The sequence below is a fragment of the Hyperolius riggenbachi genome, chromosome 1, assembly GCF_040937935.1.
Source record: "Hyperolius riggenbachi isolate aHypRig1 chromosome 1, aHypRig1.pri, whole genome shotgun sequence".
NCBI lineage: Eukaryota > Metazoa > Chordata > Amphibia > Anura > Hyperoliidae > Hyperolius > Hyperolius riggenbachi.
In genome coordinates, this window is record NC_090646.1 from 677,645,542 (window position 1) to 677,669,456 (window position 23,915).

General features: G+C 48.3%; 1 protein-coding gene across 5 annotated transcripts in view; it reads left to right on the forward strand.

The window, feature by feature from the left end:
• The window catches only part of LOC137532532 (C4b-binding protein alpha chain-like), a 732,640-nt gene that overhangs the window by 565,233 nt on the left and 143,492 nt on the right, over positions 1-23,915 (forward strand). The window lies entirely within an intron of this gene.

The window sequence follows — 23,915 nt, forward strand, 5'->3', positions numbered from 1 at the left end:
TTAGGATTTCACAGGTCATTTTTGTTTCAAGACTACTCCTCACGGTTTAGGGCCCCTAAAATGCCAGGGCAGTATAGGAACCCCACTAATGACCCCATTTTAGAAAGAAGACACCCCAAGGTATTCCGTTAGGAGTATGGTGAGTTCATAGAAGTTTTTATTTTTTTGTCACAAGTTAGCGGAAATTGATTTTAATAGTTTGTTTTCACAAAGTGTCATTTTCCGCTAACTTGTGACAAAAAATAAAATCTTCTATGAACTCACCATACTCCGTACAGAATACCTTTGGGTGTCTTCTTTCTAGAATGGGGTCATTTGTGGGGTTCCTATACTGCCCTGGCATTTTAGGGGCCCTAAACCGTGAGGAGTAGTCTTGAAACCAAATGTCGCAAAATGACCTGTGAAATCCTAAAGGTACTCATTGGACTTTGGGCCCCTTAGCGTACTTAGGGTGTAAAAAAGTGCCACACATGTGGTACCGCCGTACTCAGGAGAAGTAGTATAATGCGTTTTGGGGTGTATTTTTACACATACCCATGCTAAGTGGGAGAAATATCTCTGTAAATGACAATTGTTTGATTTTTTTACACACAATTGTCCATTTACATAGAAATTTCTCCCACCCAGCATGGGTATGTGTAAAAATACACCCCAAAACACATTATACTACTTTTCCTGAGTACGGCGGTACCACATGTGTGACACTTTTTTGCAGCCTAGGTGCGCTAAGGGGCCCAACGTCTTATTCACAGGTCATTTTGAAGCATTTGTTTTCTAGACTACTCCTCGCGGTTTAGGGCCCCTAAAATGCCAGGGCAGTATAGGAACCCCACAAGTGACCCCATTTTAGAAAGAAGACACCCCAAGGTATTCCGTTAGGTGTATGGCGAGTTCATAGAAGATTTTATTTTTTGTCACAAGTTAGTGAAAAATGACACTTTGTGAAAAAAAACCAATAAAAATTAATTTCCGCTAACTTTTGACAAAAAATAAAATCTTCTATGAACTCGTCATACACCTAACAGAATACCTTGGGGTGTCTTTTTTTCTAAAATGGGGTCACTTGTGGGGTTCCTATACCGCCTCGGCATTTTACAGGCCCAAAACCGTGAGTAGTCTGGAAACCAAATGTCTCAAAATGACTGTTCAGGGGTATACGCATCTGCAAATTTTGATGACAGGTGGTCTATGAGGGGGCGAATTTTGTGGAACCGGTCATAAGCAGGGTGGCCTTTTAGATGACAGGTTGTATTGGGCCTGATCTGATGGATAGGAGTGCTAGGGGGTGACAGGAGGTGATTGATGGGTGTCTCAGGGGGTGGTTAGAGGGGAAAATAGATGCAATCAATGCACTGGGGAGGTGATCGGAAGGGGGTCTGAGGGGGATCTGAGGGTTTGGCCGAGTGATCAGGAGCCCACACGGGGCAAATTGGGGCCTGATCTGATGGGTAGGTGTGCTAGGGGGTGACAGGAGGTGATTGATGGGTGTCTCAAGGTGTGATTAGAGGGGGGAATAGATGCAAGCAATGCACTGCGAGGTGATCAGGGCTGGGGTCTGAGGGCATTCTGAGGGTGTGGGCGGGTGATTGAGTGCCCTAGGGGCAGATAGGGGTCTAATCTGATAGGTAGCAGTGACAGGGGGTGATTGATGGGTAATTAGTGGGTGTTTAGGGTAGAGAATAGATGGAAACACTGCGCTTGGGTGGTGATCTGATGTCGGATCTGCGGGCGATCTATTGGTGTGGGTGGGTGATCAGATTGCCCGCAAGGGGCAGGTTAGGGGCTGATTGATGGGTGGCAGTGACAGCGGGTGATTGATGGGTGGCAGTGACAGGGGGTGATTGATGGGTGGCAGTGACAGGGGGTGATTGATAGGTGATTGACAGGTAATCAGTGGGTTATTACAGGGGAGAACAGAAGTAAATATTGCACTGGCGAATTGATAAGGGGGGGGTCTGAGGGCAATCTGAGCGTGTAGGCGGGCGATTGGGTGCCCGCAAGGGGCAGATTAGGGTCTGATCTGATGGGTAACAGTGACAGGTGGTGATAGGGGGTGATTGATGGGTGATTGATGGGTAATTAGTGGGTGTTTAGAGGAGAGAATAGATAAAAACACTGCGCTTGGGTGGTGATCTGATGTCGGATCTGCGGGCGATCTATTGGTGTGGGTGGGTGATCAGTTTGCCCGCAAGGGGCAGGTTAGGGGCTGATTGTTGGGTGGCAGTGACAGTGGGTGATTGATAGGTGATTGACAGGTAATCAGTGGGTTATTACAGGGGAGAACAGAAGTAAATATTGCACTGGCGAATTGATAAGGGGGGGGTCTGAGGGCAATCTGAGCGTGTAGGCGGGCGATTGGGTGCCCGCAAGGGGCAGATTAGGGTCTGATCTGATGGGTAACAGTGACAGGTGGTGATAGGGGGTGATTGATGGGTGATTGATGGGTAATTAGTGGGTGTTTAGAGGAGAGAATAGATAAAAACACTGCGCTTGGGTGGTGATCTGATGTCGGATCTGCGGGCGATCTATTGGTGTGGGTGGGTGATCAGTTTGCCCGCAAGGGGCAGGTTAGGGGCTGATTGTTGGGTGGCAGTGACAGGGGGTGATTGATGGGTGATAGGTGATTGGCAGGTGATTGACAGGTGATCAGTGGGTTATTACAGGGAAGGACAGATGTAAATATTGCACTGGCGAATTGATAAGGGGGGGTCTGAGGGCAATCTGAGCGTGTAGGCGGGTGATTGGGTGCCCGCAAGGGGCAGATTAGGGTCTGATCTGATAGGTAACAGTGACAGGTGGTGATAGGGAGTGATTGATGGGTGATTGATGGGTAATTAGTGGGTGTTTAGAGGAGAGAATAGATGTAAACGCTGCGCTTGGGTGGTGATCTGATGTCGGATCTGCGGGCAATCTATTGGTGTGGGTGGGTGATCAGATTGCCCGCAAGGGGCAGGTTAGGGGCTGATTGTTGGGTGGCAGTGACAGGGGGTGATTGATGGGTGATAGGTGATTGGCAGGTGATTGACAGGTGATCAGTGGGTTATTACAGGGAAGAACAGATGTAATGAATGCACTGGCGAATTGATAAGGGGGGGTCAGAGGGCAATCTGAGCGTGTGGGCAGGTGATTGGGTGCCCGCAAGGGGCAGATTAGGGTCTGATCTGATAGGTAAAAGTGACAGGTGGTGATAGGGGGTGATTGATGGGTGATTGATGGGTAATTAGTGGGTGTTTAGAGGAGAGAATAGATGTAAACAATGGATTTGGGAGGTGATCTGATGTCGGATCTGCGGGCGATGTATTGGTGTGGGGGGGTGATCAGATTGCCCGCAAGGGGCAGGTTAGGGGCTGATTGATGGGTGGCAGTGACAGGGGGTGATTGACGGGTGATTGACGGGTGATTGACGGGTGATTGACAGGTGATTGACAGGTGATCAGGGGGATAGATGCATACAGTAAACAGGGGGGGTGGTCTGGGGGGGGGGGGGTCTGGGGAGAATCTGAGGGGTGGGGGGTGATCAGGAGGGGGCAGGGAGCAGGGGGGGGGGGTAAAAAAAAAATAGCGTTGACAGATAGTGATAGGGAGTGATTGATGGGTGATTAGGGGGGTGATTGGGTGCAAACAGAGGTCTGGGGGGTGGGCAGGGGGGGGGTCTGATGGGTGCTGTGGGCGATCTGGGGCAGGGGGGGAGAAATCAGTGTGCTTGGGTGCAGACTAGGGTGGCTGCAGCCTGCCCTGGTGGTCCCTCGGACACTGGGACCACCAGGGCAGGAGGCAGCCTGTATAATACACTTTGTAAACATTACAAAGTGTATTATACACTTTGTATGCGGCGATCGCGGGGTTAACATCCCGCCGGCGCTTCCGTACAGCCGGCGGGATGTTGCGGCGGGCGAGCAGTGACAGGCTCCGGCGGAGGATCGCGTCACGGATGACGCGATCGCTCCGCCCATGCCCTTAGAAGGACCGCCGCCTCTGTGGGTGAGGCCGTCCTGAAGGGCTCCACTTCCCCGCCGCCCCTGTGTAGTGGGCGGTCGGGAAGTGGTTAACTGGCAAAAAGCTGTCTCTTATGTGTATTTAATGGGGAAACGCTGTCTGTTATTACATGCATTTACTGGTGAAAAGCTGTCTGTCATTACGTGCATTTACTGGTGAAAAGCTGTCTGTCATTACGTGCATTAACTGGTGAAAAGCTGTCTCTTATGTGCATTTACTGGTGAAAGGCTGTCTCTTATGTGCATTTACTGGTGAAAAGCTGTCTGTCATTACGTGCGTTAGCTAGTGAAAAGCTGTCTCTTATGTGCATTAACTGGTGAAAAGCTGTCTCTTATGTGCATTTACTGGGGAAATGCTGTCTGTCATTATGTGCATGAACTGGTGAAAAGTTGTCCCTTATGTGCATTTACTGCAGAAACGCAGTCTGTCATTATGTGCATTAACTGGTGAAAAGCTGTCCCTTATGTGCATTTACTGCGGAAACGCAGTCTATCATTATGTGAATTAACTGGTGAAAAGCTGTCTCTTATGTGCATTTAATGGGGAAACTGTCTGTCATTACATGCATTAACTGGTGAAAAGCAGGCTCTTATGTGCATTTACTGCAGAAACGCAGTCTGTCATTATGTGCATTAACTAGTGAAAAACTGTCTCTTATGTGCATTTAATGGGGAAACGCTGTCTGTCATTACGTGCATTAACTGCTGAAAAGCTGATTCTTATGTGCATTTACTGGTGAAAGGCTACCTGTCATTATGTGTGTTTACTTCATTTTTTTTTCCATGTAACTACGTTAGCTGGTACAACTACATTACAGTTAGCCCCGCCCACATGACATCATGACCACGCCCAATTTTTCGCCCCCCCCCCCCTACCCCCCAAGCCCGGCCTGCCAGCCCTCGTGCCCCCTTTGAGCCCCCCCAAAAATCTGAAGCTGGAGCCGCCACTGGTTGCCAACCCTGCCTGTCCCTGGTTACCGAATCAGCCTTCTGTCTCTGTACTTTAGCTGCTCGTGTGTTGCCGACCCGGCCTGGCCGACCCTTCTACCCCGGTGGGGTGTCCAGTAGCTGCAGGGACTCCCTGTCTCTAAGAGGGACTTCTCTGCAAACCAGTCAGGGACTCTATCTCATAGGAGTCCTTTGACTGCAGTAGAGTCTGACTCCCAGCTGTTCAGGGAATCACTGGCTCTCTGTTTATCTCCAACCCTTACTAGGAGATACTCATTATACGGTCTAGGGTCACCTGCTCCTCAGGTGGTCCATGCTCATATACTGTTGCACCAAACACTTACACTTTATCAGGTGTCCAGAGGTTAGCTATACTTGTATTATTGGTGATTCTGCAGATCATCAATAATCAGGTATATATCTGTATTCTTGGTGATACTGCTGATCACCAATAATCAGATTCTCCCTGTGTGCTGACACCGATCATTAGAAAAACCTATGCGTTCTGTAACTTGTGCAGGAAAAAATTGAGCCCAGGGAAAAACGTGTCCAAGATGGGTACCTCATCCCTTCAGGGCCACCTGAAGAGCTGCCACTGCCATGAGTATGAGGCATTCAAGAGGAGGCAGTCACTGCAAGCAAGGGGTTCTCAGAGCACAATGCCCACCACCGCTGCAGCATCATCATCCCGCCCTGGGGCTCGTGAATCCGCCGCCGCAGCAGCAATAGCACGCAAGTGCTATTCCAGCTCCAGCGCTCCCTCGGCTAGTCATGACACAGATATTGAGGCTGGCAGCCAGTCCTCATCATTGTCCTCCTCTGTTTCCCCTGCAGCACAGCGTCATCAGACCCTGCTGAGCGACACCTTTCAGGGTCTGACCAAGCCTCTGCCTCTGAACAACAGGCGCATCCGTAAATTAAATGGCTTGCTGGCTCGGGCCATGGCATCACAGCTCCTTCCCTACTCCCTGGTGCAGGAGGTGAGCATTATGCAGACACTGCTCCAATTTGGCATCCCCAAGTGGCAAATCCTCAGCCGCCACTACTTTTCCAGGAACGCCATGCCAGCACTCCACAAGTTTGTGGTGGAAAACATGGCCCATTCGCTCGACTACTCTGTGGGCGAGCAGGTCCACATCACTATGGACTCGTGGAGTAGACGATTTGGGACAGGTCGCTACCTGTCCTTTACGGCACACTGGGTGACACTGGTGGTAGGGAGGGATGACAAGAACGCAGCAGCCCAGTTGGTGGTGCCACCACGCAGGATCAGGGAGGATGCAGCAGGGAGGATGCAGCAGGCTCCTCTCATCCCACTCCCTCCACACCCAGCAAGCAAGCTCACCTCGGCGGCAGCAGCAGCGCCAAGCCTCGGCACTGCCAAGCGCAGTTAAAATTTGTGACCCTGGGGAAGGAAAAACTTACGGCCACCAACAGCCTGGCCGCCCTCAGGAAGCAGGAGCGGAGGTGGCTGACCCCCAGAGGCCTGGAAGTGGGGTATGTGGCAGCCAATAACAGGGCCAACCTGGTGGCCGCAGTGCAGCAGGGAAACCTCCAGCACATCCCCTGCTTGGCCCATGTGCTGAATCTTGTGGTGCAGCGCTTCCTGCGCACTTACCAGGGGATGAGCGACCTGCTGCAAGATGCCCGGGAGGTGGTACACTTTTTCCGCCGCTCAGCCACTGCCTCTGCACTCTGTCCACCTTACAGCAGCAATATGGCAAGACACAGTGCCTGATAATAGATATGCCAGCTCGATGGAATTCAACTCTGGCCATGTTGGAGCAGCTGTGTCAGCACAGGCTGGCTCTTAAGGCCTACATGTTAGACCAAAGTGTCCCCAGCAACCAGCAAGTCCCCATCATCACTGCAACTCAGTGGACACTGATGCGGCAAGTATGCCTAGTGCTGAGTCCCTTCCTGGAGGCAACCAAGATGGTCAGTGAGGAGCGGGTCTCCATGTGTCAGTGGGTGCCCATGGCTTGCCTGCTGGACCAGGCAATGTGCAATTTAATTGAACATGTGGAGGCAGCCCTGAGGCAGCTGGATAAGAAGCAGATGGCAGCACAGTCCAGCTCACAGGAGGGCTCACAGGGAGGAGGTAGAGGAGTTGGAGGTCCCTAGCCTGAATGATGAGGAAGAGCAGAATGAGCAGAGTGGCGGGTTGGGGAGGATGACATGGCACAGGAAGAGGACAGGCATGTGGTATGGGACAACAAGGATGATGAAGATGTTGTTGCCAATGCCCACTTGTTCCCCATGGGTGTGCACATGTTGCCCTGCCTTCGCAGGGACCCCCAGGTGATCCAGATGCGTTCAACGGAGGACATCTGGATCACCTTGATGCTGGACCCACGTCTGAAGGGGAAGCTGGGAGAGTTCATGATGCCATCCACCACCGAGCAATGCACAAGGGAGTTGCTGGAGGCCCTTGTGCGCAGACTACTGGAAGCAGCAGCAGCAACTGGCGCCCCGGAGACCTGAAGAGCCTAAGCAAGAGCCTGTATGCAGTGCAGTAGCCCAGAGAAGAGGTGCTAGCCACAGCATCCACCTCCAACCAGCACCAGCAGCGACTGACCAGCATGGTGGGTGACTACATGGGGTTATTCAGCGGGCTCAATGACACCAACAGCCCCGTGGACCCCTTGGAGTACTGGGTCAAGAGAGTGGACATCTGGAGGGAGCTTTTCCCAGTACGCCCAGGAACTCCAGTCCTTCCCCCCCCCCCCCCCCCATCCAGTGTCCTCTCTGAGAGATGCTTCAGTGTGGCCGGTGACGTGGTCACCGAGAAGCGCTCTTGGCTCTCCCACGCCTCTGTGGACAAACTCACCTTCCTGAAAATCAACCAGGCTTGGGTGGAAGGTGAGTTCCTGGCCCCAATTGTTGGACACAGGAGGACATGAAGTGGCTGCTAAAAGTTACAACGACGACCTGCCTGACTTAGTTCATTTTTGGGCTGTGGTAATACCTGTGAGTTGCCATGGTCCTTCTGTGCTGCTGAACTGACCGGCCACTATGTCCTCCTGACTCAGTCACTACTACACTCTGCGTTCACACTGCCCTGGTCACCGGACGCATTTAATTTTTTGGGCAGCACTATTACACTGTGTACCACTACCTGTGCGTTGCCATGGTCCTTCTGTGCTGCTGAACTGACCGGCCGCTTTGTCCTTCTGACTCAGTCGCTTTTAAAGTCACACTGCCCGGGTCCACTGACAACTCTGCTGTTATGTCATTCTCAATCGCTGCAAAAAACCCCCCAACAAATTATAAAAACCTCTCTGGGCCTTTTTGGCATCAGTCAGCCACTCATCCTCCTCCAGAGGTACCATCACCGCCAAGTGCCAAGGACTCACCTTCACCTCTGTGATTGCTTAACGTGTATTTCCCTGTTTAAAACCACTTATTACCAATTAATAGCCCCATTTCAAGTGTTGATTTCATTTTAAATCCATTTTCTCAAAAACAAAAAATTATTTTTGTTAGTTGTAGCCCCTTATCACCTTGATAATCCATGCGATTTTGGGGATTGTAGCATGTATGGGGGCTTTGCTATTAACGTTAAAAGAAAATCTGCATCCGGTTGTGGATCCGGCCGTGATTGCATCATTCACGGACGAAAATCCGTGTCGTGGCGTGGACGCATATCAAAATCCGGAACCAATCACGGCGAAGGCGGATTTTTTTTCAGCAATGGCCGTGGTTGCTGAATTCGTGGATCGGGACATCCGAGCACCACTGGAACCTAGGCTTTAGATGACACAAGGTACAGAGGACCACGATGCGGTGGTGGGAGATGCTGCTCTGTGGTGTTTCTGTCCTTTGACGAGGAGCTGTGGGGACAGATTGTGCCATGTGTCCTCCTATCATCATCTCACCAGGTGTGTGTTGTTCCTACAGAGAGGTGTAAGAGGCCGGACCAGGATAAGCCGTACACATTCTCCCAGGATAGAGATTACTATAATACCGGGGAAGAGGTGACAGTTGTGTGTAAGGAGGAGGGATATCGCCCGTCACACCAGAAGGTGAAATGTGTGTCTATTGGGGGAAAAGATAAGTGGCAATATTCTCCTTCATGTATTGGTGAGTGGAACTTATTCTCTATATCAGCAGCCATTGTCAGGTCCTCCTATACCAGTATATATAACCAATAGCATGGTCACATGGTGGAAAGGGGCGGGGCCTTACTCATTCCTGCAGTCAGACATATCAGCAGCAATTGTCAGGTCCTCCTGTACCAGTATATATAATTAATAGTGTAGTCACATGGTGGGAAGGGGCGGAGCCTTACTCATCCCTGTGTTCATCAGACACATCAGCAGCCATTGTCAGGTCCTTCTATACCAGTATATATAACCAACTAGCTGATGACCCGGCGTTGTTCGGGTATGTATTTGGCTGCTGTTGGCTCTGCCCACTTTTTATAACCGTAACACACAAACACTCGTTGACCAAGTTTGTGAACTTTGGGGTCCTTGGCATAAATAATTTTATTTTCCCATTGAAATGAAAAAAATCTGATTGGCTGTTTGTGGCTCCACCCCCTCTTCTGAATTTTAACCCCAGTGACCCAATGACCAACTGTACTAGGTTCGAGTGTTGTGCTATTAAAAGCAAGAAGTTTTGTATCAGGATGATACCATTAATTGGCTAAGTTAAAAGAATAAGAGTAAGCAAGCTTTCGGCTGTAAAGCGTTCATTGAGCTTCAATCCTGTTCTGCTACTTGTGTCATTAACAGTGCAAGAATGGCAGCAATTTAACCACTTCAGCACCACAGGGTTTTTTGCTTAAAAACCAGAGCAATTTTCACATTTCAGCGCTCCTCCCATTCATTCACCAATAACTTTATTGCTACTCATCAGATGTAAATGATCTATATCTTGTTTTTTTGCCACATATTATGCTTTGTGAGGGTGATATTTGCTTTTAGTAATTATGTTATTATCTGTGCATTTTAAAGGGAAAAATGAGAAAAAAAAAAAGAAAAAATACACTATTTCTCCATTTCCATCCACTATAGTTTTCAAATAAACAATGTTACCATAGGTAAAACCCACACATTGTATTTGCTAATTTGTCCTGGTTATCTCAACATTTAAATAATGTTCCTAGTACAATGTATGGCGATAATATATTAGTTTCTGGTTTGTGTTTTTTGTTTTCTCATTGTACTCTATCAGTAATTAAAAGCCCTTATCTTCATGATTAACAGTAATACACTCTCATGGCATACATATTTTAAAAGCTAAGTCCCTAGGGTAACTATGTATTCTCTTTTCAATGCTGCCAATTTTGTGTTTTTTTTACACAAGTATTTATTTGGGGGTACAGAGTATATGAAAATAACAGTTTTATTGCTTTTCATTCAGTTTTCCGGTAAAAAAAATCACATGACTTAGCCCTCAGTTGTCAAACAACACAAAATCTATTCTCTCACTTGTCACGGTTAAAATGATACCCTATATACATAATCAGATAGCTTATTGGGCATACAGCACACTGTTTACTAGAGATGGGCCGAACCGCAATAGACTTCAATGGGGATGCGAACTTTGAAAAAAAAATAATTATGCTGGCCACAAAAGTGATGGAAAAGATGTTTCAAGGGGTCTAACACCTGGAGGGGGGCATGGCGGAGTGGGATACACGCCAAAAGTCCCCAGGAAAAATCTGGATTTGACGCAAAGCAGCGTTTTAAGGGCAGAAATCACATTGAATGCTAAATGACAGGCCTAAAGTGCTTTAAAACATCTTGCATGTGTATACATCAATCAGGTAGTGTAATTAAGGTACTGCTTCACACTGACACACCAAACTCACCGTGTAACGCACCGCAAACAGCTGTTTGTGTAGTGACGGCCGTGCTGGACTGGTGCGCACCATGGCGAGAGTGCAGGTTTTGGTGGCTTTACAGCCCATATGGTTCACTGAACAGAACAGGTATGCAGTGGCGGGTTCACTGAACAGGTATACAGTGGCGGGTCCACTGAACAGAACAGGTATACAGTGGCGGGTTCACAGAACAGGTATGCAGTGGCAGGTTCACTGAACACAACAGGTATGCAGTGGTGGGTTCACTGAACAGGTATACAGTGGCGGGTCCACTGAACAGAACAGGTATACAGTGGCGGGTTCACAGAACAGGTATGCAGTGGCAGGTTCACTGAACACAACAGGTATGCAGTGGCGGGTTCACTAAACAGGTATACAGTGGCGGGTCCACTGAACAGAACAGGTATGCAGTGGCGGGTTCACAGAACAGGTATGCAGTGGTGGGTTCACAGAACAGGTATGCAGTGGCAGGATCACTGAACAGGTATGCAGTGGTGGGTTCACAGTACAGGTATGCAGTGGTGGGTTCACAGAACAGGTATGCAGTGGTGGGTTCACAGAACAGGTATGCAGTGGCAGGATCACTGAACAGGTATGCAGTGGTGGGTGGGTTCACAGAACAGGTATGCAGTGGCAGGATCACTGAACAGGTATGCAGTGGTGGTGGGTGGGTTCACAGAACAGGTATGCAGTGGCAGGATCACTGAACAGGTATGCAGTGGTGGTGGGTTGGTTCACAGAACAGGTATGCAGTGGCAGGATCACTGAACAGGTATGCAGTGGTGGGTGGGTTCACAGAACAGGTATGCAGTGGCAGGATCACTGAACAGGTATGCAGTGGTGGGTTCACAGAACAGGTATGCAGTGGCAGGATCACTGAACAGGTATGCAGTGGTGGGTGGGTTCACAGAACAGGTATGCAGTGGCAGGATCACTGAACAGGTATGCAGCCAGGAAAAGCTAAGCCTAACTAATCTTTCCCTATGAGAGACAGCAGCTCGCCCTACTCTCTCTAATGCAGGCACACGAGTGGCCGTAATGGCCGCCGCTGCCTGCCTTATATAAGGGGGGTGGGGCTCCAGGGGCTAGTGTAGCCTAATTGGCTACACTGGGCCTGCTGACTGTGATGTAGAGGGTCAAAGTTGACCCTCATAGTGCATTGTGGGGCGAACCGAACTTCCGTAAACGTTCGCCTCCCGCAGGCGAACGCGAACCACCGAAGTTCGCCGGGAACCGTTCGCCGGCGAACCGTTCGGCCCATCTCTACTGTTTACCACAAGTACGCCTATCTACTCCCCTGAGCTTCAGATGAAGTTTTGAGGGGAGTAGATAAGCGTAGCAAGGGATTTAAAGTGGTTAAATATTCCCTTTGAAAATATATAAGTGAATTTTGATTGGCTGTTGTAGGCTCCAATCATTTTCCTGAATATTAATCCAAGTCACCCAGTGACCAACTGTGCACAGTTTGAGAACCCTGCCATTTACAGTGTAAGAATGGCTGCAGTTTCAATTTTCCCTGTGAAATTTGTATTTGGCTCGGCCCACTTTTTGTGACCTTAACACACAGTCAATTAATGAAGTTTGTAAGCTTTCACGTTCCTGGCATCAAAATTGTTTGAATGGAAGCAGTTTATCCAGAAAAGAGATGTGATTGGCCCTTTGTGGCTCCGCCCCCTACAGTGAATTTGAATCCAAGTGTAACAACTGGTGAGTTGGCGGCTGCGGATGAGCAGGGTATGTCCACAGCCGCCACCGCTGCTCCCTGCGGTCAGGCTTTGTTTCTGCTCTCGGCGTCTAGCACGCCGAGAGCAGTGTTATCTCCAGCTCATAGGATTTATGTCTCACGCAGGCGTGCGCGGAGACGGGACCTTTACGCGAGCAGGAGGTACGTCAGCTGACCCACAGGTCGGCTGACGTCAAGGATGACTCTCGCTGCTCGGATTGGCGGAGATCCGAGGTGGGAGTGGCCGGGAGTCTCCCTCTACTTCATAAGCCTCTGCCCGGCATTTACTCGGTGTCTGCTGTCGTGAATACATTATTGTGTTAGCGCTCAGACCTTAGACTAGTATCTGTGCTTTGATCTAGGAGGAAACCAGGGATTTCACACAAGACTAGGACCATTGTATGTTATTGTTATTTGATTTGATTAGTATGACTCTGGCTAAACTCTGACTTCGCATTCACTTACTGATTCTGTACTTCTGCCTATCTGCCTATAGTTGCTGAACCTCTGTCTGTTTTCTAATTACTCTCTGCCTCACGATTCTGTACTGATACTTACCTCTCTGTTGCCGACCCCTGCCTGTCTGACCTCTCTACTCACCAGTGGGCCCTTGCCACTGGTGAGGTGTTCTATACCCACCAGTAGAGTTGAGCCGAAATTTTAGTAATTTCGCATTACTATAATTACGCATGCGAAATTTGCGATTACGATGCGAAATTGCGGTAGCGTAATTGCCATTAAAATCGTAATTGAAAATACCGTAAGCGTAATTTTCAACGTGTAATTTCAGGTTTCGTTCATGCCGTAATTTCGCATTAAACGCTACCGTAATTTCGCGTTAAACCGTAACGCTCCGTATAATATAAAAAAGCCGCCGACTTTAAGGGTTAATAGCAAAGCCCCCTTAAATGCTAAGAGCCTCAAATTTAGAGAATATATTAAGGAGATCAGGAGGAATAAGAGGAAAATTTTTTTTTTCAAAAAGACCTTATAGTTTTTGAGAAAATCGATGTTAAAGTTTCAAAGTAAAAATGTATACATTTAAAAACCCGCCGACTTTAACGGTTAATAGCAAAGCCTGCTTAAAGTGTAGGAACATCAAATTCCCAGGGTATATTAAGGGGATCAGTGGGAATAAGAGGAAAAAATTTTTTTTCAAAAAGACCTTATAGTTTTTGAGAAAATCGATTTTTAAGTTTCAAGGGCAAAAATGTCTTTTAAATGCGGAAAATGTCAGTTTTTTTTGCACAGGTAACAATAGTGTATTATTTTCATAGATTCCCCCAAGTGGGAAGAGTTTTACTTACTTCGTTCTGAGTGTGGGAAATATAAAAAAAAAACGACGTGGGGTCCCCCCTCCCAGACCTCTTTAACCCCTTGTCCCCCATGCAGGCTGGGATAGCCAGAATGCGGAGCACCGGCCGCGTGGGGCTCCGCACCCTGACTATACCAGCCCGCATGGTCCATGGATTGGGGGGTCCGCATTCTGGCTATCCCAGCCTGCATGGGGGACAAGGGGTTAAAGAGGTCTGGGAGGGGGGACCCCACGTCGTTTTTTTTTTATATTTCCCACACTCAGAACGAAGTAAGTAAAACTCTTCCCACTTGGGGGAATCTATGAAAATAATACACTATTGTTACCTGTGCAAAAAAAAAAACTGACATTTTCCGCATTTAAAAGACATTTTTTCCCTTGAAACTTAAAAATCGATTTTCTTTTTGAAAAATTTTTTTTCCTCTTATTCCCACTGATCCCCTTAATATACCCTGGGAATTTGGTGTTCCTACACTTTAAGCAGGCTTTGCTATTAACCGTTAAAGTCGGCGGGTTTTTAAATGTATACATTTTTACTTTGAAACTTTAACATCGATTTTCTCAAAAACTATAAGGTCTTTTTGAAAAAAAAAATTTTCCTCTTATTCCTCCTGATCTCCTTAATATATTCTCTAAATTTGAGGCTCTTAGCAATGCGAAAATTACGCTTACGCGAAATTTCGCGAAATCCTTCTTCATTACGATTATGTACTTACGGCCATAATCGTAATTACACTAATTACGTGAAATTTCGCGAAATCGTAATTACGTCATTACGCTCATCTCTACCCACCAGCTCCACTGGTGAGGTGTTGCTTAGTGACTGATAGTACCTTCCCAGCTCCTCTGGGAAGGTCTAGCCAAAACTATCCAAGTCACTTGTATTACCTTTCCAGCTCCTCTGGAAAAGGTCTGTATTATTATTATTTCAGTCTAATTGTTATTGGTCTCTTGCCAGCTCCCCTGGCAGAGACCAGCAATTCTATTTACAGTACTCTCGCTGTTAGTACCTTCTCCAGCTTCTCTGGGAAGGTTTGTCCAAATATGTACAGTCAGAGTACCGATAGTACCTTACCAGCTCCTCTGGTAAGGTCTTGCTAAACTATTTAAAGTTACGGTTGCACCAAACACTACTCACACAGTCTGTTTCAGCTATACTGGTATTATTGGTGATTCTGCAGATCACCTAATAATCTGGTATAGTGTCTGTATTATTGGTGATACTGCAGATCACCTGATAATCAGACGTCTGAGTTATAACACCCAACCGTTACACCAAGTCACTTAATGACTGACTGTAGCAGGTTTGAGGCCTCTGCCATTAACAGTGGAAGAATGGGAACAGTTTAAATATTCTCCTTCAAAATCAATAGGTGAGTTTTGATTGCCTGTTGTAGGCTCCACCCACTTTTCTGAATATTCATCCCAGTCAGCCAGTGGCCAACTGTGTCACGTTTGAGAACCCTGCCATTAACAGTGTAAGAATGGCTGCATTTTATATTTTCCCATGTAAAAAGTTGGCTTTTTTTTGCTCCGCCCATTGTTTCTAACATTGACATACAGTCACTCAATGACCAAGTTTATGAGCTTTGGGGTCCTTGGCATCAATAATTTGAATATTCCCATAGAAATTAAACAAATCTGGCTGTTTGTGGTCCCGCCCCCTTTTCAGAATTTGAACCCCAGTCACCCATTGACAGACTGTACCAGATTTGAGGCCTCTGCCATTAACAGTGTAAGAATGGCAGCTATGTACATATTCCAATTGAAAATCAATAGGAGAATTTTGATTGGCTGTTGTAAGGTTCACCCACTTTAATGAATATTAATCCCAGTCACTCAGTGGCCAACTGTGTCAAGTTTGAGAACTCTGCCATTAACTCTGCAGTTTATATTTTCCCATGTAAAAAATGTAGTTGTTGGCTCCGCCTACTTTTTCTAACCATGACTTAGTCACTCAATGACCAAGTTTAAAGAGACTCTGTAACATTAAAAAGATCCCCTGGGGGGTACTCACCTCGGGTGGGGGAAGCCTCCGGATCCTAATGAGGCTTCCCACGCCGTCCTCTGTCCCACGGGGGTCTCTCCGCAGCCCTCCGAACAGCCGGCGACTGTGCCGACTGTTAGTTTAATATTTACCTTTGCTGGCTCCAGCGGGGGGCGCTGTGGAGGCTTTCCGTTCCGAACTACACGGAAATACCCGATCTCAGTCGGGTCCGCTCTACTGCGCAGGCGCCGGAAACTTGCGCCTGCGCAGTAGAGCAGACCCGACGGCGATCGGGTATTTCCGTGTAGTTCGGAGCCGACAGCCGTCAGAGCGCCTGCGCTGGAGCCAGGAAGGTAAATAATGACGTCACCGCTGCCCGGACTCCACGGAGGGCTGCAGCGAGACCCCTGACGGATGGAGGACGGCGTGGGAAGCCTCATTAGGATCCGGAGGCTTCCCCCACCCGAGGTGAGTACCCCCCAGGGGATCTTTTTATGTTACAGATCCTCTTTAAGAGCTTTGGGGTCCTTGGCATCAATACTTTACATTTTGACCATTGAAATTAAACAAATCTGGCTGTTTATGGCCCCAGCCCCTTTTTTAGAATTTGAACCCCAGTCACCCAATGACTGGCCACCCCCTTTTTTAGAATTTGAACCCCAGTCACCCAATGACTGACTGTACCAGATTTAAGGCCTCTGCCAGTAACAGTGTAAGAATGGCAAATTGTAATGGATTGCGGAGACACTGCCGCGTGGTCTGACAGCGGCTGATTCCGCGTGCAGACCGGCGGTTTCTCTGCAGCAGCATGCGTCTGGTTTGTCTGAGCCTAGTAGTGCACACAGATGGAGAGCTATGCCGCGCTAACAGGCAGGCCCTTTATGCCAATAGGAGAGGGATCAGCTGATCAGGACGATCAGCTGATCTCAGCGCAGTAGGTGATTGGTTGAATGGGACTGGGCGGCGCTGAGGAGCGCTCTGCTATATATACTTCTCGCATGTCAGTGGCTGGTTGTCTGCCGTTGCGAATGCTTATGTGTTAGCACTCAGACCATAGTCAGATCCCTCAGTGTGTTAGAACCAGGTGGACCTGGGAATTCACACTTAGCCAGATTACTGTGTTATTACTGTGTTATTAGTGTGTTATACTTTAGACCAGTTCCAAGGTGTTGAGACCACGGACCTCACACCCAAGATTAGGGATACTGTGTCCAGTGGCGTACCTAGGGTATTTGACACCCGGTGCTGGGTATTATAAGGCCCCCCCCCCCAAAAAAAAAGTGGGTGGCGCTATAACATGCGGCGCGCGAAGCGTGGCCATGACCGGATGAGGGCGGAGCTAACTGTAATTTGACGTGAACCTGGGTGAAAATACACGTAATGTGTGCAGATTTGCCCAGAGAATACGTTCAATCATGTCTGCAGATTTGCCCAGAGAATACGTTCAATCATGTCTGCAGATTTGCCCAGAGAATACGCTCAATCATGTCGGCAGATTTGCCCAGAGAATACGTTCAATCATGTCGGCAGATTTGCCCAGAAAATACATGCAATCATGTCGGCAGATTTGCCCAGAAAATACATGCAATCATGTCGGCAGATTTGCCCAGAGAATACGTTCAATCATGTCGGCAGATTTGCCCATAGAATACGTTCAATCATGTCGGCAGATTTGCCCAGAGAATACGTTCAATCATGTCGGCAGATTTGCCCAGAGAATACGTTCAATCATGTCGGCAGATTTGCCCAGAGAATACGTTCAATCATGTCGGCAGATTTGCCCAGAGAATACGTTCAATCATGTCGGCAGATTTGCCCAGAGAATACGTTCAATCATGTCGGCAGATTTGCCCAGAGAATACGTTCGATCATGTCGGCAGATTTGCCCAGAGAATACATTCAATCATGTCGGCAGATTTGCCCAGAGAATACGTTCAATCATGTCGGCAGATTTGCCCAGAGAATACGTTCAATCAGGTCTGCAGATTTGCCCAGAGAATACGTTCAATCATGTCGGCAGATTTGCCCAGAAAATCCATGCAATCATGTCAGCAGATTTGCCCAGAAAATACATGCAATCATGTCGGCAGATTTGCCCAGAGAATACGTTCAATCATGTCGGCAGATTTGCCCAGAAAATACATGCAATCGTGTGGCAGACCTGTCCAGAAAACACTTCAATCGTGTAGCAGACCTGGCCAGAACATAAATGCTACCCCTGGCTGCTAATATAAATTAAAAAGAAAAAAAAAACAAAACATTTACTCACCTGCAGCAGAGCTCCTGTTCCGGCCTCCGTCCAGTGCGCAGCTCCCACGATCCTCTGCAGCCAGCAACTCCCAAAGTCTCCAGAGCAGGGCTTCGGACATTTTACTATAGCCCTGCTCTGCCGCTGCGGTGAACTGATACGGCGTCTATTAGATGCCGAAAGTCAGTTCACGCTGGGGGGTGCTTGGAGAATTTTAAGGGGTGCTTCAAAGCACCCCCCCCGGTGCCGCCACTGCCCCCAGTATAGGTAGCTAGCAGTTGCCCCCAGTATAGGTAGCTAGTTGCCCCCAGTGAAGGTAGTATAGTTGCCCCAATATAGCTAGTATAGTTGCCCCCAGGATAGGCAGCATAGCTGCTGCCCCCAATGTAGGTAGTGTTGCTGCCCCCAGTGTAGTTTGTATAGTGGCCCCCGTACAGCTGCCCTCCAGTATAGCTAGTATAGTGGCCCCCATAGTTGCCCCAGTATAGCTAGTATAGTGGCCCACAGTTTAGATAGTATAGTTGCCTCCATTGTAGCTGGTATGGTGCCCCCCCAGTATAGGTAATATAGTGGCCCCCAGTGTAGCTAGTATAGTGTCCCCCCCCCCCCGTTTAGCTGCCCCCAGTATAGTGGCCCCCAGCTAGTATAGTGGCCCCCAGTTTAGGTAGTATAGTGCTCCTTCCCCCCCCCCCCCCCGTGTAGCTAGAAGGAGGGGTGACAGCAGGGATAGCGGCGGGGAGGGGGAAATATCCCCCCCTCCCTCACCTGGGTCCCCCTCCTTCTGCCTCTCTTCTCCCCCCAAAAATGCGGGCAGCGGGCCGGTGGCAGTGGGCAGCGAGCAGGCGAGCGCGGAGTATACTCACGTTACTTCCGCGTATCAGCCTGGAACGCTGCGTCGCCGTCACGTGCCTCTACTGCGCCTCCAATGATTGGAGGCGCAGAAGAGGCACGTGACGGCGACGCAGCGTTCCAGGCTGATACGCGGAAGTAACGTGAGTATACTCCGTGCTCGCCTGCTCGCTGCCCACTGCCACCGGCCCGCTGCCCGCATTTTTGGGGAGAGAAGAGAGGCAGAAGGAGGGGGACCCAGGTGAGGGAGGGGGGGATATTTCCCCCTCCCCGCCGCTATCCCTGCTGTCACCCCTCCTCCTAGCGCTGCTCTTCCCCTCCTTAGTCAGGTGTAGGGGGGTCGTGACGACACCCCCCTGGCTGACTGGTACCCGGTGCGCCCCGCCCCCCTGCGCCCTTAGGTAGGAACGCTACTGACTGTGTCATTGCTGTGTTATTCTTTAGACCAGTTCCAGGGTGTTGAGACCACGGACCTCACAACCAAGATTAGGGATACTGTGTCATTGCTGTGTTACTCTTTAGATCAGTTCCTGAGTGTTGAGACCACAGACCTCGCACTCTAGATTAGGCCTCTGCTTTATATCTGTTATGACCTATTGCTCTGTTGACTCTTCTCCTGCTCTCTGATTCGGTACCTTTGCATATCTGATTACATGGTGGGGTGTCCAGTAGCTGCAGGGACTCCCTGTCTCTCAGAGGGACCTCTCTGCAAACCAGTCAGGGACTCTATCTCATAGGAGTCCTTTGACTGCAGTAGAGTCTGACTCCCAGCTGTTCAGGGAATCACTGGCTCTCTGTTTATCTCCAAAGCTTACTAGGAGATGCTCATTATACGGTCTAGGGTCACCTGCTCCTCAGGTGGTCCATGCTCATATACTGTAGCACCAAACACTTACACTTTATCAGGTGTCCAGAGGTTAGCTATACTTGTATTATTGGTGATTTTGCAGATCATCCATAATCGGGTATAAAACTGTATTCTTGGTGATACTGCAGATCACCAATAATCAGATTCTCTCTGTGTGCTGACACCGATCGTTACACAAATATTCCCCTTGAAAATCAATAGGTGAATTGTGATTGGCTGTTATAAGCTCCACCCTCTTTCCTGAATATTAATCCCAGTCACTTAGTGACAAACTGTGTTAAGTTTGAGAACCCTGCCATTAACAGTGTAAAAATGGATGCAGTTTATATTTTCCCATATAAAAAGTTTAGTTATTGGCTCCGCCCACTTTTTCTGACCTTGACATACAGTCACTCAATGACCAAGTTTATGAGCTTTGGGGTCCTTGGTATCAATAATTTGTATATTCCCATAGAAATCAAACAAATCTGATTGACTGTTTGTGGCTCTGCCCCCTTTTCAGAATTTGAACTCTTGTCACCCAATGAACGACTGTACCAGGTTTGAGGCTTCTGCCATTAAGAGTATAGGAATGGCAGCAATGTAAATATTCTCCTTGAAAATCAATAGGTGAATTTTGATTGGCTGTTGTAGTCTCCACCCACTTTCTTGAATCTTAATCCCATTCACCAAGTGACCAACTAGGCAAAGTTTGAGAACCCTGCCATTAACAGTGTAAAGGCGCGTAAACACACCTGATTCATCCAAACGACGGGTCGGGAGACCCGCCCGTGGGTCAGCCATTCTGCCGAAAGTTTCACCAAGCGGATCAGTCAAAACCAGCCTTATCAACCTGCCGACAGACTGTACACACGGAGAAACTGTCGGCAGAACAGCTGCCTCGTGGGTGGGTCTGCCAACCCGTCATTTGAATGAATCAGGAGTGTGTACATGCCTTAAGAATGGCTTCAGTTTATATTTTCCCTGTGAAATTTGTTTTTGGCTCCGCCCACTTTTTGTAACCTTGACACACAGTCACTCAATGACAAAGTTTGTGAGGCTTCAGGTTCCTTACCAAACACACAAAGGGAAATACTCACTCCTAAACAGTTCTCTGCTGCTTTATAAAGCCTGCAGGCTGCTTATAAGCCAATAAGAAGTGCACACACACGTTACACCTAGTCTGCAGTGATTAATCAAGCAGAAGCTGAGCAGGTCAGCCAATCGTTGGAGAGGGCTTCAGTTGCATATAGACAATGGCTATATGACCAGCAGGGGGCACCAGCGTGCAGGATATTCCCTCTCATCTGCCCCCCTCCTAACTAAACTGCATGGGAATCTACAATAAAATTAAAAACAATGGTGCACAAGCCAGCCTGGGGCCCCGGGATCTCTCACTGCCCGGGGCCCCAGAACCAGCATGTAACACCATATGTGAGCGCAGTCAAGCCCTGGAGCTGCCACCCCCAAGAGCCTGTCCCCAACTGCTCTGAAACTTACCAAACACACAAAGGGAAATACTCACTCCCAAACAGTCCTCTGCTGCTTTATAAAGCCTGCAGGCTGCTTATAAGCCAATAAGAAGTGCACACACACATTACACCTAGTCTGCAGTGATTAATCAAGCAGAAGCTGAGCAGGTCAGCCAATCGTTGGAGAGGGCTTCAGTTGCATATAGACAATGGCTATATGACCAGCAGGGGGCACCAGCGTGCAGGATATTCCCTCTCATCTGCCCCCCTCCTAACTAAACTGCATGGGAATCTACAATAAAATTAAAAACAATGGTGCACAAGCCAGCCTGGGGCCCCGGGAACTCTCACTGCCCGGGGCCCCAGAACCAGCATGTAACACCATATGTGAGCGTAGTCAAGCCCTGGAGCTGCCACCCCCAAGAGCCTGTCTCCAACTGCTCTGAAACTTACCAAACACACAAAGGGAAATACTCACTCCCAAACAGTCCTCTGCTGCTTTATAAAGCCTGCAGGCTGCTGGTCATATAGCCATTGTCTATATGCAACTGAAGCCCTCACCAACGATTGGCTGACCTGCTCAGCTTCTGCTTGATTAATCACTGCAGACTAGGTGTAACGTGTGTGTGCACCAAGTGACCAACTGTGCCAAGTGTGGGGACTCTGGCTTGATTACTGTGAGAATGGCAGCCTTTTACATTTATTCCATTGACTTGAAAGGGTGAAATCTGATTTGCTGTTTGTAGCTCTGCCCAGGAGTGCAGGGGGGACTTGAGACCCCCAGAACATATCATCCCAGGTAGTAAGGGATCTGCATACCAAGTTTTGTTCAAATCGGTCAAGCCGTTTTCGAGTGATCGCGGCGCATACATACATACATACATACATACATACATACACACATACACACATACATACAGGGGCGTAGCAATAGGGGGTGCAGAGGTAGCAACCGCATCGGGGCCCTTGGGCCAGAGGGGCCCCGAAGGGCCCTCCCTCAACTGCAGTATTAGCTCTCTATTGGTCCTGTGCTCATAATAATCACTTCTATAGATGCTATGAATAGTGGTAATCATTAACACACTGTTCCCCGGAGCCGGGAAAAAAGGGCGCAGGCAGCTAGTGGACAAAAAGGGCGCCGCCATGCACTCCCATTATCCACATAATAAAGGGGGGTCTTAGGTTTAGGCACCACCAGGGGGGTCTTAGGTTTAGGCACCAACAGGGGGGTCTTAGGTTTAGGCACCAACAGGGGGGTCTTAGGTTTAGGCACCAACAGGGGGGGTCTTAGGTTTAGGCACCAACAGGGGGGTATTAGGTTTAGGCACCAACAGGGGGGTCTTAGGATTAGGCACCAACAGTGGGGTCTTAGGTTTAGGCACCAACAGGGGGGTCTTAGGTTTAGGCACCAACAGGGGGGTCTTAGGTTTAGGCACCAACAGTGGGGTCTTAGGTTTAGGCACCAACAGGGGGGGTCTTAGGTTTAGGCACCAACAGGGGGGGTCTTAGGTTTAGGCACCAACAGGGGGGTCTAGGGGTTAGGGGTAGGTACAGGGAGGGTTACTTAGGTACCAACAAGGGGAGTCTTAGGTTTAGGCACCAACAGGGGGGTCTTAGGTTTAGGCACCAACAGGGGGGTCTAGGGGTTAGGGATAGGTACAGGGAGGGTTCTGTGTAAGAGTAGGATTAGGTATAGTTTTAGTAAAATTTTAGTAATAATTACTAATGTTTTACAACACTTATTACGAACGTACTTATATTTATATCATCGTTATAAATAATATTTTCAGATTTTATTATAAGAACAAACCATAAATGAAGGTTATTCACAATAATATAACATTATAACATTTAAACATGTATTATTGTTTTTTTAATAAACGTAATTATAAGTTTAACTTTTGAAAAAGGGAAGATTAACGTTTTCACAATTTCCGATTTCATAAACATTATTTAATGATTTATAATTTTGTTAAACATTATTTGTAAACGAAATATAGCACACTATTTTTATAAACCCTATTAATGATTCATTATTATTTAGAGTTTACACCCCGCGCCCTTTTTGTCCGGGCGCCCTTTTTGTACGTACGCCTGTTCCCCACCCCCTTCTTGCACCTCTGTCAGTGTAGTTGCCATTGGCAGATTTTGGTGCGCCGTATCAATTGTTATGTATAGAGTGCTTGGGGGGGCCCCATTGTAAAACTTGCATCGGGGCCCATAGCTCCTTGGCTACGCCACTGCATACATACATACATACATCCGATTTTATATATATAGAATTTATAGATAGTGTGGTTACATGGTGGGAAGGGGCAGGGCCTTACTCATTCCTGCAACCATCAGACATATCAGCATCCATTGTCAGCTCCTCCTATACCAGTATATATAGCCAACAGCGTGTTCACATGGTGGGAAGGGGCGTGGCCTTACTCATTCCTGCAGTCATCAGACATATCAGCAGCCATTGTCAGGTCCTCCTATACCAGTATATATAGCCAACAGCGTGGTCACATGGTGGGAAGGGGGTGGGGTCTTACTCATTCCTGCAGTCATCAGACATATCAGCAGCCATTGTCAGCTCCTCCTATACCAGTATATATAGCCAACAGTGTGTTCACATGGTGGGAAGGGGCGTGGCCTTACTCATTCCTGCAGTTATCAGACATATCAGCAGCCATTGTCAGCTCCTTCTATA